General features: G+C 32.0%; 1 protein-coding gene, 1 non-coding gene and 1 pseudogene across 2 annotated transcripts in view; all 3 read left to right on the forward strand.

Moving 5' to 3' along the window:
- The first annotated feature begins 7,120 nt into the window (after positions 1-7,120).
- LOC139865231 (small nucleolar RNA U3) lies at positions 7,121-7,335 on the forward strand. Its single transcript, XR_011764752.1, has one exon. It is a non-coding gene; the product is annotated as a small nucleolar RNA U3 (small nucleolar RNA).
- Positions 7,336-7,540: 205 nt separating this feature from the next.
- Positions 7,541-11,286, forward strand: LOC139863646 (SNF1-related protein kinase catalytic subunit alpha KIN10-like; annotated as a pseudogene).
- LOC139861281 (SNF1-related protein kinase catalytic subunit alpha KIN10-like) overlaps positions 8,092-22,276 on the forward strand; it is a 66,347-nt gene continuing 52,162 nt past the window's right edge. Inside the window, exon 1 of the mRNA XM_071849646.1 lies at positions 8,092-8,221. The gene's annotated coding sequence lies outside the window, so the exon portion shown is untranslated. The remainder of the gene's footprint in view (positions 8,222-22,276) is intronic.

Below are 22,276 nucleotides of genomic sequence, written 5' to 3' on the forward strand. Positions count from 1 at the left end.
ACGTATTAAAAATATTGTAAATATATTTTGAACATACTTTGATATATATGTACATATTTGTTATAGGTTCGTGAATTGACCAGTGGCCAAGTCTTACTTCCCGATGAAGTAAAAATATGTGAAAGTGAGTTATAGTCCCATTTTTAAAATCTAATATTTTGGGATGAGAATACATGCAGTTTTATAAATGTTTTACGAAATAGACACAAGTAATTGAAACTACATTATATGGGTGAATGATCGAAGCCGAATATGCCCCTTTTGCTTGGTAACCTAAGAATTAGTAAACCGATCTACTAATTGACGCGAATCCTAAAGATAGATCTATCGGGCCTAACGAACCCCATCCAAAGTACCGGATGCTTTAGTACTTCGATGTTGTTTTTATCATGTCCGAAGGATTTCCCGAAATGATAGGGGATATTCTTATATGCATCTTGTTAATGTCGGTTACCAGGTGTTCACCATATGAATGAATTTTATCTCTATATATGGGATGTATATTGAAATATGAAATCTTGTGGTCTATTATTATGATTTGATAATATATAGGTTAAACCTATAACTCACCAACATTTTTGTTGACGTTTTAAGCATGTTTATTCTCAGGTGATTATTAAGAGCTTCCGCTGTTGCATACTAAAATAAGGATAAGATTTGGAATTCATGCTTGTATGATATTATGTAAAAACTGCATTCAAGAAACTTATTTTTGATGTAATATATTCTTATTGTAAACTATTATGTAATGGTCGTGTGTAAACGGTATATTTTAGATTATCATTATTTGATAATCTACGTAATGCTTTTTAAACCTTTATCGATAAAATAAAGGTTATGGTTGTTTTAAAAATGAATGCAGTCTTTGAAAAACGTCTCATATAGAGGTCAAAATCTCGCGACGAAATCAATTAATATGGAAAGTTTATAATCAATATGAACGGGACATTTCATCAGACGAGTGGGAAAAGGGTTCAGAAAAACATCTGAACTAGGAAAGATAAATTTTTCAAGTCGGTACAATGAATAGCAGACATGTAGCAAGAAACGGCATCAACAATAACCTAGGTAGTCTATTGCAGTACACAAAACTGTAGTGGATAGTAGTGTCATGCAGTAGTATCAGGTAACCGGTAACATACAGTAGTAATAAGCAGTAACATGCAGTAATATATAACAGTAGCATGCAGCAGTTTCGCAGAAACAAGTAAACGAGCAAGTTGTAGCTTAGTCCTATTAGTGAATCCTACTTGACTCGGTCAAGACACACTAATGCAACCTAATTCCCTACAACCAATGCTCTGATACCAAATGTGATGCCCCGTACAAAATCAACGTGTACGGATCATCAACAACAGAATCTTTACACGGTTACAACACTATATGCTGTTTTAAAACAAGTTTTGCATTCATGAAAAGGTAACTTTTTTACCAACGTCAAATGTTTTACAAAGGATGACGTCTTTACCAAGGTCAAATGTTTTACAAAAGATAATGTGCTTCTACGAATAGAGAGCATTAACATAAGTAGGTGACACAAAGGTCATTGCAAAGCCATTGTGCAAATGTAACATAAGTTGTGAATGCAAAGTGAAAGTTCCATGATTGAGACATCTCTAAACAATGCATCGGTCTAACACAGCCAGTCTGTAACAGCAAGTCTATAGCACCAAGACTATAACAGCAAGTCTAACAGCGGAAGCAACAACGGCTAAGCACCTGAGAAATACATGCTTAAAAAGTCAACACGAATGTTGGTGAGCTATAGTTTTAATGTGCGCAGCAAAGTAATGTAGACCACGAGATTTCGTATTCAAAACAGTATCTCAAATCCGAATGATAAAGTATATGCTTATCCGTGGGCACCCATTAACTAACTTAACAAAGTAATATAAATATCACCCCCTAAAAGTACACTTGGCGAGTGCGTATGTTCTAGAAGTATTAAACACCCGTTAAATGCTAGCGCGACTAGCCCGAGTGGGGATGTCAAACCCTATAGATCCATATCTAAGATTCGCGTCTACTGGCTCATAAACCAATAGTTAACGTTACCGAGCTAAGGGGAATCTTTGTGCCGTTATGTCACCCACAAATATATAAAGTTTAAGTACTCGTGTCTAGTATGTAAAACATAAAAAGTGCATGTATTCTCAGTCCCAACAACAGTTAAAGTAAAAAGGGAGCTATAACTCACAGTGAATGTGCGGTAAAATTGATACGAAAATGTAAGCAAGTAGTAAGTCGGTCCAAACAAGTAATTTGGTCGATCCAAAAGGTCATCAACCTAAGTCAATGGTTGTTAAGTCAGTAAATCGTCCCAAAAGGTTTAAAAGTACGTAAGTTAAGTCTTAAGTATCATCATTATCATCATCGTTATCATCATACGTAAAAGATAAAGTAAGGTTTTCAACGAGAATAGAGATCGAAAAAAAGGGCTGATTTCGGACAGCAGCTACGACCTCTGTACAAACTGAAATGACGTGTGGCCAGTGGCCAAGGTTCCGTTTGTGAGTCCTCTTACCGCTGTCCAATTTTTAGATCCTAACTCGATGTCTTTTGACCGTGGCGAAGGTTCAAGCGCGAGTAGGTCAGAATTTTCAGCACGTCGTTACAAAGGCGTAGTGATTTTCGGAAGGCTAAAAATCCTAAACCGTATATTGGATTTAGGCGAGTCTTAAAAGAAAATATCTACTCGAACTGAACTATCTGGAAATCAACTTTCCATAAGCCCCAGGAGTCTGATCAGACCCTGAAAAACAGTAAACAAGTGCTCCGGTGGGTTTCTTGGTGTTTGATGCTCATCACGGTTCTCATCCTTGATGCGTATAAGCCTCAAGTGTAAAAATCTTTGATGTTTTAGCATCATTATGACCAATTTTTAACCATCAACACACAACTAAAAGTAAAAGCTAACTTTTTATAAGTTTTGAACATCAAAGTTGTCTCTTTATTGTATAAACACAATAAAGCTTCAACCTTTGTTCATTTGACACAAGTTTATGCATCTTCATCATATGAGATGATGAAGACTTGATTTTTATCACCATAAAAATCATAAAAAGGTTTCAAGTAAGTGAGATCTACAATAATAACTTATATCTCAAGTGTTAAGAAACCATAAGCTAGAAAGCTTAGATTTTCACAAGATTAATGAGACCATAAGCTAGAAAGCTAAGATCTAGTAAAAGTAATGAGATCATAAACTTAAAAAGCTTAGATCTAGACAAAATAATGAAACCCTAATCTAGAAAGCTTGGATCTTTAATGTTCTTAAAGATCCTTAAAGCAAAAAGCTAGATCTACAAGTTACATGAAGATCATAAACACAAGTTTTGATCTTTTAATAAAATAAAGTGATCTTAAGCTTCAAAACTTAGATCCAACAAAGTAATGAAGATTCAAAGCTAAAAAGCTTGAATCTTTCATGTTCTTGAAGGATTCAAATTAAAGTTTGAATCTACAAGATATAACAAGATCAAAAAGCTAAAAAGCTTGATCCTTTGATGATGATGATGATGATGATGATGATGTTGAAATTAAAGAAGAAGAAATAAAATTCAACAACTTACAATTTTAGTGTGAGAAAGACTAGAGAGAAAATTAGAGAGCAAGTGTGTGTGTAAAATGAGAATGAGATCAAGTGTGAAATGGAAGAATGAGGCTTGGTATTTATAGTGGTGGAGGGTGCTTAAGGCCGTAGGTTTAGAGGGGGGACAAGGGGACAACTTTTTGGTTTTTGCATGGTGGTGGTCTAAAGGTGGTGCTTGTTGTTGGGATCCCATGCAACATATGTAGTAATGGTTAACAAAAATGCTAGTATGTTGGCTCATCTTAATGGGTTTTTGTCCTACATCTTAATTGATCATAAATCCATTAAAGTTGGGCTAATTTAATGGTCCATTAACTAGAGTAGGGTGTGTCTAAGTCCATGAAGGTAAAAAGTCCAATAAGACTAACTAGTGTGCATTAGTAAATTACTAAGCTTAATTAAGCAACCAATGAGCCAAGTAATTGTCATTAGAAAATAACAATTAGTATTACGTAGTCATAATATTTCAATTATGACAAAAGTTTAACGTGTACAAAGTACATAGCTCGTTCAAAAACGACAAGTTACACTAACGGTCGTAAAAGCATTCGGGGATCAAGTTAAGTGATTAAACACTTAATATAATGCTGTAAGGTATTAACGAAAGTAATTAACATAAATAAAGATCCCAGAATATAGCTCAGTACGCACAAAATACGCAGTTTCGTGAAAATAATAAGTATAAGTACAAGTCAAAAAAGTCGGGTCGTTACATTTATATTAAGAGACAAATGGAAAAGAGGCTCTTATGTTTTTCTTGTGTTAAGACAATAGAATTAATAATAAGCGTACGATACTGTTAGTTGGGAGTTTTTGGATCATATGCATATGACTTTGGGTTTTGATAGCACGTGGCGGGGATAGATAGGTATGTGTCTTTATTCTACACGCACTTCGGTTCTTGTGAATGGTAGCCCAACAACTGAATTTAAATTACATGGTGGCCTTTGGCAAGGGGATCCATTGAGTCCTTTTCTATTTCTCCTGATCATGGAGGGATTACACTTATGTTTGAAAGAGAAAGTAGATACGGGTGGGATCACAGGTGTGGTATTTGGATCTCCTTAAATTAAAATCTTGCATTTTTTTATGCGGATGATGCGATTTTAGTGTTAGATTGGAATAAAGAGAGTTATTAAACTTCTTACATGTACTGAACGAATTCCATAAGTATATGGGTTTAAAAATTAACGTGGCTAAATCACATTTGTTGGATGTTTGAGTACCAGATTCGGAAGTTGATAATTATGTGTGGGATCTAGGGTGTTCCAAAGGTACGTTTCCATTTGAATATCTTGGTTTACCCGTGGGCGCTAATATGAAAAAATTAGCTTCTTGGAATACTGTCAAAAATTGATTTAATAAAAAATTATCGGCTTGAAAAGCGAATCTACTTCCTATTGGGGGTCGTCTTACACTTGTGAAGGCGGTATAGGGGTGTTTGGGCAATTACTATTTGTCTTTGTTCAAATGTCCTGAATTAATCATCAACGAGTTGGAATGACTAAGGGATCAATTTTTTCTGGGTATTACAAAGGATAATAAGAAGATGCATTGGATTAGTTGGGATTTCACGTTAGCTTCTCATGAGAAATCAGGTCTCGATATTGGGATTTTACGATCTTTAAACTTTAGCCTTATTTTTAAATGGGTGTGGAGATTCAAGTCCTCACCAAACACATTATGGGTTAGAGGGGCTAAAGCTATACGTGGTGATTCGGGTGGGTTAGATTCATGCTCGAATGGAGGCGGTATTTGGGCTCCCATTGTTAGCGAATTCAACAAGGCTAAAATGTCAATCATTCCTTCTGATGTTCTACGCAAGAAGATTAGTAATGGTTCTAATATCCGTTTTTGGAAGGAAAATTGGTTAGGTGATGGCGCGTTAAAAGACAGGTTCAAGAGGTTGTTTCGACTTGAGGTAGATGCATATTGTTCGGAGATTCATTAATGGTACATGGACTTGGGCATGGAACCGTAGTGACATTGGTGCTCGAAACGAGGCCTACGTTCATGATCTATACGCAAAGGTTAGTGATGTTGTGCTAAGAGACAAGGCTGATTCATGGGTTTGGTCCCTTTCTGATGAGTGTGACTATTCGGTCAGTAGGACTAACATTGACGAGCAAAACTACCTACATCACACATATACACGATGTGGTTTAAGCAGGTTCCTCATAAAATCAACGTTTTTATTTGGAGATTGACGCTTGATAGGTTACCAACTCGTTTAAACCTATCCCGTAGTGGATTAGATATTAATTCAATCAGATATGTTTCATGTGGACTCGCAATAGAATCAAGTCATCACTTAATATTCCAGTGCGACTTGGCATCAGAATTATGGAGAAGAATGAGAGTTTTGATCGACATGTCACTACCGCGATTTACGGAATGAACGGATTGGATAGCTTGGTTTGAAGTTTGATGGGAATCCGAAGACAAGAAATCCAGATTGTATGTCATATTTGCTACTACAATTTGTCATTTATGGAGATATAGGAACAGTCGGCTCTTTCATACTCGTTCGTTGAATTGTTGTATTTTATTTTACTCTATTTGTCTTTTTTATTTTAGTTGGTATAAGAGTAGAGTTAAAGAGAATAAACTGGAACGAGTGGCGTTTTATACCGTTTTAATTGTTGCGTGGGTCTACTCTAATTAATTGCTAGGATAGCTCGTTGTTGATTAATATATTTTGGCAGTTCTAAAAAATAAAAAAAATAATAAGAATCATGAATAAATATTAAATAAATAAATAATAAAACCTTTTTATTCACGACTTGTAGTTTCGTGGCAATTCACATTTTTCTTAACACATAAACCTTTCTTTCCATTGTTTCCATCATCAACCCATCTTTCCTCAAACCCTCAGCACACACTCAGTACCTTTAATTTAATTTAATTATTATACTTATAAAAATTAATATCCCTTTTTTTAAACTTATATGCAGCTATATATACATATACATGCTGGTTGATTTGACAAATTAAACCTCAATTCATTCGATTAATTATGTGCAATTGATCTTACATAGTACCTTTTGTCACAATTTCGCTACCACCAGTCCTAATCAGGAAAAACGATAACTTTACATGATTTGACTTCATTCGGTTAGTCTAATCTCTAAATTTTCATTAATTCTTCCTTTTTGCACTAATTATGCACATGCATGTACGATTTTCTAAATACTAATATGATCACATAGCTCTGTTTCTAATTCTAGTATTTTATGTTTTGTTTAATTTTAAATTTCAATTTCAATTTCAATTTCAATTTCAATTCTGCGGTTAATATCTGAAAATTATTTCTTTTTCAATAATTGTTTCAACTGTGATGTCAAAAGAATTTTTCTGTTCACCAAAATAATTGAATTTTTATGGGTTTTAGGAGAAATCTTGCTTTAATAATTTTTTATGTTGTTACAAAAGAATCAAATAACTAAGCCCCTGACTCTGTTTGTTCCCACATCGCCTAGAAACTGAAATGAAACTAGCTATTTAATAAGCCTGGACAAGAGGACCATCACGACCTTACTTGAACAGGATCTGTTCTATAGGCTCGTATCTCTGTATTATTGACTCCTAAGAAGACAGAAACCTATGTTTGGTTGATGAAACAAGACCATTTAGCCGGAGCGTGATTAACAGTGTCTTATGGTCTAGACCATGGCTCAGTAGAGGATCGTTGCCAGTCCATGTTATATAGTTCCTGGCATGGCTAAATGGTTGTTTGACAAACACACGAATTTTTATTTTTTATTATTAGTGAGTTGCATAACTGGTATGAATATTGCAGCTACTCGATGTATGTTGATAACATGATTTTCATCTTTGATAACATGATTTTCATCTTGATTTAGTACACTTGCAAACCTCAATCTGAAGTCAAGTTTGGAATGAGTATTTATTTATTTTGTTAAGTTAACCATTGTCTCAGGATAAGCTATGGACGGGTCAGGTCGTGCGGAAATGTTTTTACGCAACTATAAACTCGGGAAAACACTCGTATTGGTGCATCTGGGAAAGTGAAAATTGCAGAGCATACATTAACAGGACACAAAGTAGCTATAAAGATCCTTAATCGCAGCAAGATCAAAAACATGGAGTCTGAAGAAAAAAGGTATGAACAATTCTCAATTTGCTTAAAGTATGTATACATAGGTATTAGACCACGGCTCAGTAGAGGATCGTTGCCAGTCCATGTTATATGGTTCCTGGCATGGCTAAATGGTTGTCTGACAAACACACGAATTTTTATTTTTTTATTATTAGTGAGTTGCATAACTGGTATGAATATTGTAGCTACTCGATGTATGTTGATAACATGATTTTCATCTTTGATAACATGATTTTCATCTTGATTTAGTACACTTGCAAACCTCAATTTGAAGTCAAGTTTGGAATGAGTATTTATTTATTTTGTTAAGTTAACCATTGTCTCAGGATAAGCTATGGACGGGTCAGGTCGTGCGGAAATGTTTTTACGCAACTATAAACTCGGGAAAACACTCGTATTGGTGCATCTGGGAAAGTGAAAATTGCAGAGCATACATTAACAGGACACAAAGTAGCTATAAAGATCCTTAATCGCAGCAAGATCAAAAACATGGAGTCTGAAGAAAAAAGGTATGAACAATTCTCAATTTGCTTAAAGTATGTATACATAGGTATTAGTTTAATATATATTAAGTTTTTGCAGTTATAAGAGAGATTAAGATATTGAAATTGTTAATGCATCCGCATATTATCCGCCTTTATGAAGTTATAGAAACACCATCAGATATTTATGTTATTATGGAGTACGTTAAATCCGGTGAGTTGTTCGATTACATCGTGGAAAAGGGACGCTTACACGAGGATGAGGCTCGCAATTTATTTCAGCAGATAATTTCTGGTGTGGAGTACTGCCACCGGAATATGGTGGTACACAGAGACCTTAAACCCGAAAATGTGCTGTTAGATGCCAAATGCAACGTTAAAATTGTCGATTTTGGTTTAAGTAATATCATCCGTGATGGTCATTTTCTCAAAACTAGTTGTGGGAGTCCAAATTATGTAGCCCCTGAGGTATCAAATGACAATAATGAGTTTCACACAAAAAATTTAACTAGGGTTTTAATTAAAAGAAAATAAAATCTTTTATATGTTTTTTTTTTATAAATAAATAGGTTATATCTGGGAATCTGTATGCTGGACCTGAGGTAGATGTATGGAGCTGCGGTGTAATCGTGTATGCTTGTCTATGTGGCACCCTTCCTTTTGATGATGAAAACATTCCTAACCTTTTTAATAAAATCAAGGTGCACCTTTTAATTAAATATAAACTGTAATTATTTATTGTAATTTTAATTTCATTAGAGTGGTTCCTTATTTGGACACCAACTAATGCTTATTTGTGAATTGTGAATCATGTTGGTTTGTTTCTAAGGGTGAAATATACACACTTCCTAGCCATTTATCACCCGGGGCTTGAGATTTTATCCGTAGGTTGCTCGTTTCTGACCCGCTGAAGCGGATAACAATTCCCGAGATTCGTATGCACCCGTGGTTTCAAGCCCATTTGCCTTGTTACATAGCTGTCCCTCCACCAGATTCAATGAGACAACTAAATAAGGTGATTAAGATCTGCTCTTTATTTTGTGAAAATCACAACAAACGACTCAGCGTATTTATTTACTTTTTCGTTTTATTTACTTTTTGGGTTGCAGATCGATGAGGATATTCTTACAAAAGTTATTAAGATGGGATTTGATAGGGACGGTCTTGTTGAGTCACTTCGCAACCGAGTGCAAAATGAGGTAATTTGAATTCTTTATCAAAATTATTATTTGAGTAAATTATACCAATAATCTTTGTGTTTTACATGAAATTACACCAACCGTCCTTATCTTTTGAAAATTACAGCGGCCGTCCATGCGATTTTAATGAATTCACATCAGTCGTCCTTATCTTTTGAAAATTACACCGATCGACCATGAGTTGTTTAATAATGTGCGTTGATGGTGCCCGGCTTATTCAAAATGTGCATTAATAGGAGGGACCATCAACGTATAGTTTTATATAAGTCTGGGCGGTGTAATTTTCAGAAGATAAGGACAACTGGTGTAATTTCATGAAAACGGAGGGATTGTCACATTATTTCTATTAAAAGGACGATCGGTGTAATTTCATGTAAACCACAAGGACTATTAATGCAAATTTTTCATGATGTTATTTTCTTGTTATTGGATAATAAATTCCGTTCGTCAAACAGTTATTTTGGAGCCGAATTCCAGAAACATGTGGTTAGATTGTCTTTTTCGGTGTTATCTTTTTCTGTTTTGGTTGTTATCAATGTTCGGTACTCCTTACATTAGGTCTTACGAACGTAGGTGGGTTACAACTGTATAAATGAAAATGAGACTGCCGCTTCAGCTGCAGCACAATGTCCAGCTGGATACGTTAATTATCAAGGAGCAAATATGAGAACCCAGGTGTAGAGGAAATGGGCTCTTGGACTGCAGGTAATCTTACCTTCTTTATTATCATATCCAATTCAATCGTTAGTATATATAATATGTTATGTATTACATGAAATTTATAAAAAATAAAAAAAATACTTTACAAAAGTTTAAGCTCGTTGTGTAGGAAAATCGTTTGCTGCAATACATAATCTCACTATACTCCTATAAATTAAGCACTGTTTAAGTAGTTTATAATTAAAGTATGCAAATCATCAATTGGTACAAACCTTTTATTATATTAGATGAAAAGTTCAAAAAAACGGATAAAATTAAGTTTAAGGAAAGAAGTCTTTTAGAAAAATTAAGCCGAAAAACAAAAAAAACAAAAAATGCCAAATTTATTTAAAGAAAACCCGGAATAATTACGAAAATGCCCCTGGTTATGAACGGTGTCAAATGGCACAATTTAACACATAGAATGACAATATATTGAGTGGGTTATAGTATATTATATTAGATCAATATAACAAATAATAGAAGCTTGCTGTGGTGTTCTTGCTTTGAAAAGTCAAAGTTACTGAAAGCTTTTCTTATGGTCCATATCGACAGTCTCGGGCCCATCCTCGTGAGATACTAACAGAAGTTCTGAAAGTTCTGCATGAACTAAAAGTATGCTGGAAGAAGATAGGACACTACAACATGAAATGCAGATGGGATCCTAGTCAGCATGAACGTACTACTATAAACAATGGTATGCGTAGTCTTTATTTTGGAGATGAGTCGACTATAATAGATGCCGATAACACCTGTAGCCCGCCTAATGTGGTCAAATTTGAAGTCCAGGTACATGATTTTTCACCTATCCGTGAATAATTTATGCGCGTGTTACGTTTCTACTGAATGTGTTATAATGTGTGTGTGTTCTTATCTTATAGCTTTACAAAACTCGCGAGGAAAAGTATCTGCTTGACCTACAAAGGGTAAATGGACCTCAATTTTTGTTCATGGAACTTTGTGTTACATTTCTTGCGCAGCTTCGCGTTTTCTAGCTAGAAGACTAGATTCAGCATAGCCTGAAGAAAAGCTTGGCTGTATATTTAAAGTCTCCTTTAGTGCTTTAGTTATCGTATAGTTGGTAACTTTGTTTGTTGTTTTCTTTTATAACTAATAACTTGCTATCGTTGTCTGCAAGTCAATGCGACACTTAAACTGAAGATAGTTTATCACAAATACCGACGTTTTTGTTTACCATTTAAATCATGCTTATTTTCATAATCTTACGATCGCGACTGACGTTTCTTGAAATGCTTTGGATACTTTTTTTTTGCCAAAAAATAGAAATATAAAAATAAATTGGATAATTTAAAACAAATTACATGTCCTACCATCTGAAACGAACGTACATACAAGATAGGTTTACAGGATCAAATTGCAACATACATTGCAACATTGAATCAAACTTCGGTACACTCCTAAAACAAGCACAAAACTATAGAACTCATTGCCGAAAACATTCAAATCAAAACCACTTATTCCATGGGAATCACCCCATGTTGACCAAACAAGAAACTAGCAGTCATAACCTCCAAACCAGAGCCTCCGTACACCATAACCTCTAACTCAACACCACATACCAATAGACAGAACCTCCAAACCGAGAAGGAAACCAAAATGGCGTAAGAATGTGAACCACCGCTGACCATGACCTGAAAAACTATGAAACTAACTGAGAAGAAAAGAATGTGAATAGGAGAAAACAGACAAAAATATTTATTAGTAGTAGTTATGTATATATTTTTTTAATTACAGTATATATGGTGAATCAATAAAAGCCATGTATCTTAAGGGACAGTCCCTAATGTAGATGGTTCGATGGGCAGGAGTTTCAGTTCAGGCGGGTCGAGGTCCTACGAGGTACCCACAACTCGGAGTACCCTCCCCAAAGGAACAAGATGTGTGAATGACTAAACAAATACCAGCTAACGGGCCGATTGATATTATAATACTAGATGCAGAATGGATCTTTTGATCTTTCACCACATATTCCAGTTTAGGTTCAGGTTTGGAAAAGGATTGTCTTTGTTTTGAAAAATATAGGAATGACATTCGTGCCCATAAGGAAACATCGCTTTCGTTTAAGGACTCAATGGATGTGGTTCTCAATCCAAAACCACTTTTGAAGAAGGTGTCTAAATCCAAGGAGGCGACGGCGACTGATAGTGCGGGCAAAAAGAAGGTTTCCTCGTCATTCGAGGATAACATGAAATTATCCTTTTGCAGGCAAGGTTGTCTGCTTTGTCAAATGAAGTAACTTATGAAACTGATTATGAGAGTAAAAAAGCTAGTGCGGCAGCCGAGAATCTCGGTTTGTTAATCGAACGGTATGTCGATGATGATGGTCCTCTAAGATGCTAGGTTGTTAGTCTTTTGTTTAGTGCCGCTTGTCTCGTTTTAGTCTTGCTTTGTAGGTTTGGTTGACTTTGTTTAGTTTTGTTAGTTAGTTATGTTTGGGTGTTGGTTGAGACTTGAGAGTGTTATTTTGATTTTCGTTTTGTTGGTTATGTTTTTGCCCCTTGTTTCATGTATTTTTTCTTGTTTAGTTTGTTTTCGTCTTTGGATGAAAGTTTCTTCCTTAAATATCAAGTTCGTTTTTGGGAAAAAAACAAAACCGTTACGCAAAAAATAATTTTGTATCTGTTATTATATTATTATTATTATTATTATTATTATTATTATTATTATTATTATTATTATTATTATTATTATTATTATTATTATTATTATTATTATTATTATTTATTACTTATATTTATTATTTATTTATTTATTATCTATATATACACCCGATTATCTATTTTACCCTTAATAATTATATATATGACTAGTTGATTAAACTCGCGCGTTGCGGCGGGGATAATACTTTTCTTGTGCGTTTACCAAATTTATTATTCAACGAAACAATAAAATATTAAATAGTTGAAATACAACTCGTAGCCAAAAATGATAGTGAATAATTTTTTTGACTAATGACATTTGTTATAAACTAAGAAGCTAAGCTGGATAGTAAGATTAGAGAAGACACATTTAGACCACTTCATGATTCCTAGTAGCGCACTCGGATCATACCTATCATTACCTTGAGATGGTGAGTGATCAATGATGAAAAACTACAAATGCTGCAACACATCTTTGTAGGATTTTCTTTGTTGATCTTCCAAGTTTCTTATCGTTGTTTACAATCAGAATCCCTATTGATCTTCCGAATACCTATTAGCACCATGTAATCATTAGTTTCTAATCAGAAAAAGGCAAATGAAATTTACAAAAGATCATAATAAACATATAGTCAAAATGTCAAATACGAATTTTATGTATAGACATACAACCAAGGTACTGTACAAAATATGTGAATGGGTATTTTCAGTACAACCATCCCATGATAGCACATTTTTCATAAAGATGTAGGCATACCTTTTTCAATTTCTCGAACAAATCACCCCTTCGGGTTAACCGTTCCTTAAAAGCTTACCTGATACATCGGTCATCTAAGACTTTGTTCATACCTGATTCCCCATCTCAACACTATAATATCTACCAAAATTTGAGTTTTGTCAACGGTATCACATACTAAAACAGAGTGGTTTGTCCCTACTGATAATGGAGCCTAATATATAAATATCCTAGAACATTTTACAACACAATTACCGATCGATGATATGAAAAACCTCAAACGATCAAAAGAAAAATTCATCACCAAATGGATCTTCGTCTCAATTCGTCTTCATGAAGTAGATACAACCTAATCTTTGAATTCCTTCGTGCGGCTCGATTTTTAATTGCATCAAACTGTTCATCAACATAAAGAAACTTGAATCTTCCCTCCTCTTCATCAAAATATAAAACCGAAGTGTATGCATATGGTATTGTCTCTTGAAGTAGATCGCGCAAGCATTCTAAGAAGAAAATTGTAGATTCACATACCTTGTATGATTTTTTTTTTTGCCATTCACATACCACCTCCAATTAGAAGTGAAAGTTCCATCATAAACTATATCCATAGAGATGTAATCGTCAAAATAACTATTATAAACAAACAGAGAAAACGAATATGTAATAAGCGCATAACATATGAAAAGATCCTAAAGTAATCGCTAATTGAATAGAGATATGGGAAAATTTTCACAAACTATCGAAAACATATACCTTGATTCATTATTATACACTTTTGGGGTAGATATTATTCCACTTTGAGTGTTTGCACTATCAGGTATTCTGCCTACATATCAACAAAGAAACCCATACACTATAAAAAATGAGTACAGGATAAATTTAAAATGAAATAAGTATGGTAAAGTTTAATATTTAACCTGGATAATAGCTTTTCCTCTTTTCCTTGGCTTTTCTGAGAAAATCATAGAAGAAGAAACAAAGTTTTATATAGCCGTTAATAACGTATCAAAACCTCTAATTTCAAAGTGTACCAAAGGTAATCTTCATAATAATAGTCCACCACAACTTACTTAAATTGATACACACTATAATTGTTATCTATATATAGAGTAAAAGAACACCAACAAAAGGTGTTCAAGTGAAGTGGCCAATGAGTTTTATATTTGCATTTGCACATATTTACACATGTTCATATGAAACAACAAATTTCAATATGAGGTCAACAGGAAACTTTTGAATACAATCAGTAAAGTAAATTTTTTTTTTTTTTTTTTTTTTTTTTTTTTGCAAAATGTATACATTTCCATGCCTTGTTCAGGGGTATGATGAAAAAAAAAATGAATGAAAAAACGGGTCGGTTACTTATAGTATAAAACTATTTGGCCACTTCACTTGCACAGCTCAATCTGTCTATTGCATTTACATTTTGTGGTTTTTTCTTTCTTCCATTCTATTGTACGTTATAGGTAAGAAGTAACAGTGATGGTATTTAAATGAATTTTTGAGTTGTCGAAAGTTATCTAAGACTCAAATAAAAAAAAAATAAAAAAATTAAAAATTAAAAAAAAATAAAAAAAAAATTAAAAAGTAAGCTGCACTTACAATGAGCCTTGTGGCATACAAACGACAAACTTGAGACACTAACAAATTTAAGTTGAAATGCCTATACATTCACTCCCAAAAAGAAAAATGAAGCTGTGCTTCAACTGGGATTTTTTTTGTGCTATTGTCAAAAAGTAAAGTATAATATATGTGCTATTCATAGATCAATTAATTTTTTACCCAATATACATATATTATTATTATTATTTTTTTCCCCCTTTTGTTCACTCCATACTTGGCATTGGATGTTTATCATGTTTTATAATCCAAAAAGGGTAACATGTTAACGGAAAAAAAAAACAAATATATAGTTATAAATAAATTAAAAATAAAAATTTAGCTATTAGCCTAACTACAAGCTCCAACTTTCAATTCTAACTTCAGCTAGTTTATTCAAGGATAACCCTATAAAATCAATAAACTAAAGTTGATAGTGGGAGGATTTTATTCCACTAAATTCATGATTCATTGATTTGATTAAATTTTGGAACCTCGTCAACGTGTAGAAAGATTAGGCCACCCATGAAACTTGGGTCAGTAAAGTTGGGCCTGTTTTGGACTGGATCAACCTAAATCAAGATTAGTATTAACAGGTTCAATTTCAAAGTTACAAAAGCAAGTAACTTTAAGGGTTCAAGCTCAAGCAATGTTTCGCATCGCAACTTCTTTGCCTAAAGAGGTAGATAATACATCTTAATTTGAATCAATAAAGGCCAAAAAGCATTCAGCAAAAGTAACTAATTATATGCTGATAATGATAAAAACGAACATATATTTCATAGCATTATCCTTCAAGAAAGACAAGTTTTTAGTTGCAATTGTTCTATTTACAAGTGATATTCGTTTAAATAATAAAAGGTGAAGACAAAAGACAGATTCGACGATTTAAAGACGCAAACGACCAAAACGCTAAAAAGTACAAAGTACAATCCAAGTGGTTCAAATTATTGGTGAGAAATGTCTAAAAATTACAAGAGTACAAGCCGCAAAACGCAAAGTACAAGATATTAAATCGTACGAAAGGACGTTCGAAAATCCGGTACCGGGACATGAACCAACTATCAACGCGCGACTCAACGGAACTGAAAGTACAAGTCAACTATGCACATGAATATAATATAATATATATATAATTATATAAAATTATATATATTATATTATATAATTAAAAACCGTCGGCAAATAAGAAAACAAAAGAACCTGAGCTTTAAAAGGGATCCATGCGATCGCATGGCCTGGAAGCACAAAAACCATATGATCGCATGGCAGTAAAGTAATGGCCAGGTCTATAAATTGGAACGAAATCCGGACGAGAGGAGTACACCTTCATCAACTGATATTCACTCTCTCTCAATATATTTATATTTATATTTTATAATTATAATTTTAATATTAAGTTAATAATAATAAGGTTATAGTGTCGGATGTTTTACGGTTTTGTAAATCGAAACTCTGTCCGTGTAATACTACGCGATTAATACTCATTGTAAGTTATGTTCAACCTTTTTAAATTAATGTCTCGTAGCTAAGTTATTATTATGTTTATTTAAGCCGAAGTAATCGTGGTGTTGGACTAAATATTAAGACTGGGTTATTGGGCTTAGGACCATAATTGGGGTTTGGACAAACGACCGACACTTGTGGAAATTAGACTATGAGCTATTAATGGGCTTTATATTTGTTTAACTGAATGATAGTTCGTTAATTTAATATAGAGATTTACAATTTGACGTATCTATAAATAACCACATACACTCGATCGGATACGATGGGAGGGATATTTATAAATACTAATAATTGTTCATTTAACCGGACACGGGAATGGATTAATAATCAATTGACTCATTAAAACAGGGGTGGATTACATACAAGGACACTTGGTGTAATTGTTAACAACGTATTAAAACCTTGGGTTACACGCAGTCGATAACCTGGTGTAATCATTAACAAAGTATTAAGACCTTGTTACAGTTTAAGTCCCCAATTAGTTGGAATATTTGACTTCGGGTATAAGGGTAATTTGACGAGGACACTCGCACTTTATATTTATGACCGATGGACTATTATGGACAAAAACCAGATGGACGTATCAAATAATCCAGGACAAAGGACAATTAACCCTTGGTAATAAATTAAAATCAACATGCCAAACATCATGATTACGGAAGTTTAAATAAGCATAATTCCTTTATTTTATATCTCATCGCTCTTTTATTTACTGTCATTTAAATTATCGCACTTTAAATTATCGCACTTTTAAATTATCGCACTTTTATTTATCGTCATTTACTTTACGCTTGAAATTAAGTTGTATTTATATTTAATATTTTACGTAAGGTTTTAATTGTGACTTAAGACGTAAAATCGACAAACCGGTCACTAAACGGTAAAATCCCCCTTTTATAATAATAATAATACTACTATATATATATATATATATATATATATATATATATATATATATATATATATATATATATATATATATATATATATATATATATATATACAAATATAGTGTTTAAAATATATATAGCGTTAAACTTAGCCAGCTCCCTGTGGAACGAACCGGACTTACTAAAAACTACACTACTCTACGATTAAGTACACTGCCTATAAGTGTTGTAGTGTAGAGACCCGTCCTAATCCATCCGGACGAAGTCGATATCGATTATAAACGATTCACAACAGTTGATTACATCGCGAGGTAGAAAAGATAATCTTTCATTACATCTAAGGTTGACGATATGCATACCATTTCTTAATATATCTTACTATAATTGACTTAATAATAATCTTGATGAACTCAACGACTCGAATGCAATGTCTTTTGAAATATGTCATGAATGACTCCAATTAATATCTCTAAGATGGGCAAAAGCACAACGGAAGATTTCTTTCATACCTGAGAATAAACATGCTTTAAAATGTCAACCAAAAGGTTGGTGAGTTTATTAGTTTATCAAAAATAAACATTTCGTAACTTTAATAGACCACAAGATTTCATATTTCCAATTCTCATAAATAAACGTCCCATGCATAGAGACAAAAATATCATTCATATGGATTGAACACCTGGTAACCGACATTAACAATATGCATATAAGAATATCCCCTATCATTCCGGGACACCCTTCGGATATGATATAAATTTTGAAATACTAAAGTATCCGGTACTTTGGATGGGGTTTGTTAGACCCAATAGATCTATCTTTAGGATTCGCGTCAATTAGGGTGTCTGTTCCCTAATTCTTAGATTACCAGACTTAATAAAAATGGGCATATTCGATTTCGATAATTCAACCATAGAATGTAGTTTCACGTACTTGTGTCTATTTTGTAAATCATTTATAAAAGCAGTGCATGTATTCTCAGTCCCAAAAATATATATTGCAAAAGCATTTAAAAAGGGAGTAATGAAACTCACAGTACTGTATTTTGTAGTAAAAATACATATGACGACATTTGAACAAGTATAGGGTTGGCCTCAGATTCACGAACCTATATCATTTGTATATTCATTAATATATATATAATAGTAATCGAATAAATATTTTTATTATATTTTAATTTATATATTATGTATAGTTGATTTGTATAGTAATATTAATATGTCCATATTTATATATACGTAATTATTTAGTGTTACATTTAAAGTCGATAGTTTGTCATTTGTAAATATTTATATAAATAATCTTAATAAATTTGATATATATATAGTTATATGAAGTTTTATTATAATTATAGTATGTAAAGAGTATATTTATGTATAAAATATGTATCTATTTGAAAAGATAGTTTTTTTGATAAAAATAATGATTTATTAATTATAATAATAACTTTATTAATAATAATTCTAATAACTGTAGTTTTTAAATGAAACGAAAAGTTTGATAATAATAATAACGAAAATAATACCATTGATAAAAAAATACATAATACTTATTTTTCATAATAATAATAACAACAATCCTTTTTATTATTAATGTTAGTATTTATAATGATACTACATAATCATATTAATAGTAAGGATAATAATGTTAGTAATAACAATATTAAATAATAAAAACCCTAATTGTAATTGTAACTATAATACTTATTTTAATAATTACAATTATAATAACTCTTAATGTGATTAATAATAATAATACTTCTAACATTTTAGGAGTAACAACAATTATCATAATAATAATAATAACCACAACTAATAATAATGATAATAACAATATTAATAATAATAATAATAATAATAATAATAATAATAATAATAATAATAATAATAATAATAATAATAATAATAATAATAATAATAATAATAATAATGGTGATAACTACCTTAATAGCTTCCTTAAAAAAAAGGCCATGAACTGGACTCGAACATGTGACCTCCCGCTAAACCCACACCTCTCATAACCATTCTTCTATTTCTGTTTATCAATTATAATACGAACCCCTTATCTATTTATATAACTCGTCTTCACCAGGGAGTATTAAATGGGTCTCGGCCCAAGAATAGAAGCACGGCCCAACTATAAGCAGAAGCCCAATCAGGAAAGGAGAAGCCCAAACGTAAGTTGTTTATGGATTACAAAAAAAATTAAGGCTGCAGCAGCCTAGATTCGAACCGCAGACCCCTCGTTAATCAACACCACTCCTAACCCACTGATCTAACTCGCTTTTTCTGATTTATAACACCACCGAAATTATTAAACTCGTATAATTATAACTTCCTTCTCCTACAATCTGTCAACCAGAGGATGTAATCCTCATGCTTACAGTGAAATAAAAAAAATAATTTAGGACTTGTGACTATAAAGAAACGTTCAATTATTTGATTTAAATTAACAAAAAAAAATAAAAAATAAAACAGACCGTAGTCTGTGTTGTACCGAGAGGAAAAAAAATATAACTTCAATTTTGATTTTTGAATTCCATATGTTTTTAGCCCAAACTTATAACATGAATTATACTCTAAATCCTGATTAGAAAGTTTCTGGATAATTAATTTAATCAGAACCTCCAAAACAACAACGAATTTCTCAATGAACGAAAAGTTTGACTTTTTAGAAATTAATCTTTGACTCGTAAATTCTAAATTTATAGAAGGAATTGGAATATGGAAACTTACACATAGATCGAACAGTTGATTCCTAACCCGATGACATTTATAGAATCTGAAATTTCATTTGAATTTATGATTTTGGAATTTTGAGTCAATAGCAGGGCCGAATGGTTCTTCCTTTTGTTTTCTGTTTTTTTTTTTGAACTGTTAGAGAACATATGATCATATAATGTTATTAATCAAATAATAGGAGCAGTAATCGAATTGTTCATTAGTGATAAAGGTCGACAGAAGTTGGATTCGTATACAGAAGAAGGAGAATCAAATCTCTACTTGATAGGGATAGATAACAACTAGATTTTTAATTGATTTATATATATTCAGTAATTTTATTACTAATTTAAGACTATAAATACATTATTAATAATAATATTACAATGTTAAAAAAAAATAACACTGTTAATAATAATATTAATATTTAGAATAATGATAATAACTTTTTAATAATAGAGATGTTAACAATGATGTTAATTATAATAATACTAATAACAATAATAATATTAGTAATACAATACTATAACAATTTATATATATATATATCAAATTTATATCTATCGCTTATATATATATTTAAAATAATATTAATACTGCTAGTATTGATATCGAAAATAATGACGATATTATTATACAACTATATTTACCTTTATATCATATATGTATTATTACTTATATTATATAATAACTTTTATTGAGTAATTATTATTTATACATTTTATATATATATCACAATATACTAATATTTATACATAGAAATTATATATATATTTACATATAGCTTCATTTTAAATAATAACTTTTTATCTTGTGTAATATTTTACATAATTAACTCAATTGACTGAATTGTATTTTAATTTTTCAATTTATTATATAAACTTAAATATATATATATATATATATATATATATATATATATATATATATATATATATATATATATATATATATATATATATATATATTACATATTTATTTACAAGTTAATCGTTCGTGAATCGTCAGAGATGGTCAAAGTCAAATGCATTCATAGAAATAGTTCAAACATTATGAGACTCAGTTCAATAGACTTTGCTTATCGTGTCGAAATCATATAAGATTAAGTTTAATTTTGGTCAAAAATTCCCGGGTCATCACAGTACCTACCCGTTAAAGAAATTTCGTCCCGAAATTTGAGTGAGGTGGTCATGGCTAATAATAAAAATGTTTTCATGACGAATATGAGGTGATAATAGAGTTTTATCATCATTGAGTAATATAGATAAAACAAATTGATTACAAGAAAAGTATAAGTGAAGCTATCGCAAGAGGGTGAAATGAGTAAATGTAAAAATCGTTTTAACCGATGACGTAGTTATGATTGATTTCCGGAATTCAAGGAATTTAAAGAAAATCTTCGAAATCTAAGAGATTTGATTCTTCGGCGAATAAGGATATTAAGTTCTCTAAAATTAAATACGGTGATCTGCCTCGATTACTCTGTCTGATATTTCCATTATAAATTAAACTCCTCCGTTCCATTATTCTCACCATTCCTATATTTTCTTTCTTAGTTCATACATCCAAAAGATTGTGAAAATGCTTAGTCTAGTTCTAATCCTTGATACTTTCCTAACCTTCATATCTGTCATTCTTCTTTTCAATCTTCCACCTGAAAAATTTGTTTACTTTTACTTTTACCCTGGGGTGATACTATTCTTAATTATGCCGTGTCTTTATTTTGCTATTCCTATTAATATCCATGGTTTGTAACCTCCGTGTTGTTATTGGGCTATATATTTTCTCTTATATTTTGGAGCCCTTTGCCTTTTTATTATCCTCCCGACCTCTAGTAAAGCGAGTAACGGTTCAGAATTCGTAAGCATGGAGTTTCGAATGAACTTAATGTTATAAACAAGAAAGAACGTTACCGCAAGATTTGATTTGTCAAATTATTAGAATCATTGAGAATAGAAATATCAAGAATATACTTTCTTGATATGTTCAGAAGTTAAGCAGAATGAAGGTGTCATGTAACATGGCACATGATGACGTTATGATCTGTGAATCATCATGTCCCATTAGAAACTC

This window comes from Rutidosis leptorrhynchoides, chromosome 8, assembly GCF_046630445.1.
Source record: "Rutidosis leptorrhynchoides isolate AG116_Rl617_1_P2 chromosome 8, CSIRO_AGI_Rlap_v1, whole genome shotgun sequence".
Classification (NCBI taxonomy): domain Eukaryota; kingdom Viridiplantae; phylum Streptophyta; class Magnoliopsida; order Asterales; family Asteraceae; genus Rutidosis; species Rutidosis leptorrhynchoides.